At 43.5% G+C, this 1,849-nt stretch overlaps 1 long non-coding RNA gene across 1 annotated transcript; it reads right to left on the bottom strand.

The window, feature by feature from the left end:
* Positions 1 to 546: 546 nt before the first annotated feature.
* On the bottom strand, positions 547 to 762 carry LOC142218216 (uncharacterized). The gene is made up of 3 exons (XR_012717448.1): positions 687 to 762; positions 603 to 634; positions 547 to 568 (listed from the first exon to the last, which is right to left on the bottom strand). It is a non-coding gene; the product is annotated as an uncharacterized LOC142218216 (long non-coding RNA).
* Between the last annotated feature and the right edge of the window lie 1,087 nt (positions 763 to 1,849).

Genomic DNA, 1,849 nt, shown 5'->3' with positions numbered 1-1,849 from the left:
TCAGTGCCCTCCCACATTCTGCCACTAATTACTGTCATTACTCCAACCATGGTGACATTATCTGACTCATTCATCCCCACTGAGTTGCATCAGTTTGGTTTTTGCTAAATAAATAAATGCATTGCCAGGAATGTCTCTTCCCCTTGTGCTCTTCATAACTCTGTTCAATTGCTGTTAATTGCACAGAAATTTATGGAAGGTTAGAGATTTTCTATTAAATTTGCTTTTTTTAATAAAATAATGTTGCAGCAGCCAATTACTCCATGTACTAGTGATGTAAACTAATTGCTTTCTAAGTGTCATCTGTCATAATAGTTGCATCTTCAATGCTGCACTGCAAAAACAGACAGCGATTTTATGCCAACTTGTCTATTCCATCCAGCAGATTCTCCCTATCCATATGGACTTTGTAACTTTATATGATTTAACGCAATTAATAGTGTTCTAGGACATAAAAAAGCAGCGTCATCTTCACATGTGCTCTACCTAGTGTGCACTCTGCCTAATGTGTACTTCACCGAGTGTGTACTCTGCCAAGTGTGTGCCCTCTACCTAGTGTGCACTCTGCCTAATGTGTACTTCACCTGGTTTGTGCCCTCTACCTAGTGTGTACTCTGCCAAGTGTATACTCTGCCTAATGTGTACTTCACCTGGTGTGTGCCCTCTACCCAGTGTGTGCCCTCTACTTAGTGTGTACTCTACCTAGTGTGTGCCTTCTACCTAGTGTGTACTCTGCCTAATGTGTACTTCACCTAGTGTGTACGCTGTACCCAGCGTGTGCTCTACCTAGTGTGCACTCTACTTAGCGTGTGCTCTAACTATTGTGTACTCTGCTAAGTGTGTGCTCTATCTAGTTAAGGGGTCAGCAACCTTCGGCTCTCCAGCTGCTGTAAAACTACAACTCCCAACATGCTCCATTTACTTCCATGGAAGTGCCAAGAACAGCAGAGCAAGTATGCATGCTGGGAGTTGTAGTTTTACAACAGCTGGCGTGCTGAAGGTTCCCTACCCCTGATCTAGTGTGTACTCTACCTAGTGTGCACTCTATCTAGTGTGCACTCTATCTAGTATGTGCTCTACCTAGTCTGTACCCTTCCTTTGTGTGCTTTACCTAGTGTGTACCCTACCTAGTGTGTGTTTTATCTGATGTGTGCTCTACCTAGTGTGTGCTCTGCCTAGTATGTTCCGCACTTAGCGTGTGCTCCCTACCTTGTGAGTGCTGCAACTAGTGTGCGTTCTACCAAGTGTGAGCCGTGCCTGGTGTGTGTCCTACCTGTCTAGAGTGTGGTGTAACTAGTCTGTTCTCTACATAGTGTGTGCCCTACCTGGTGTGTGCTCTAACTAGCATGTGCTCTAACTTTTGTGGCTCAATATATTTTATCTGTATATAATAAGCTTTAACACAACCAAGCTCTATATAATAGCTCTTCTCACAACAAAGGAAAGTACCTTGAAGGTAGGCCATGATTTGTTGACAGTGCCCCTGCTTGGTGTGAATAGTGTCCCTAATTGGTATGAGCAGTGTCCTTAATTAACATGGTGTGTACCCATAATTGGCTGTCCACACTAATTAAGGATAATATCCACACCTGTTAGCCCTGGTTCACATCTGCATTTGGGAGTCTGCTTGGGGATCCCCTGAATGGAAACCTTTACACATTAAAAATTGGTTACCTATGGAAACCATATGGACCCCATAGACTATAATGGGGTCTGTGTGCTTTCTGCTTGGTTTCCACACAAATCATCTGGAGAGAAAAGTGCTGCATGCATTGATTCGTGTGAAAACCACACAGACCCCATTATAGTCTATGGGGTCCTCAAGTTTCCCAGGTAACCACTTTTTAAT

Source organism: Leptodactylus fuscus, chromosome 9 (genome assembly GCF_031893055.1).
Source record: "Leptodactylus fuscus isolate aLepFus1 chromosome 9, aLepFus1.hap2, whole genome shotgun sequence".
NCBI lineage: Eukaryota > Metazoa > Chordata > Amphibia > Anura > Leptodactylidae > Leptodactylus > Leptodactylus fuscus.
This window is presented reverse-complemented; position numbering and strand designations above follow the sequence as displayed.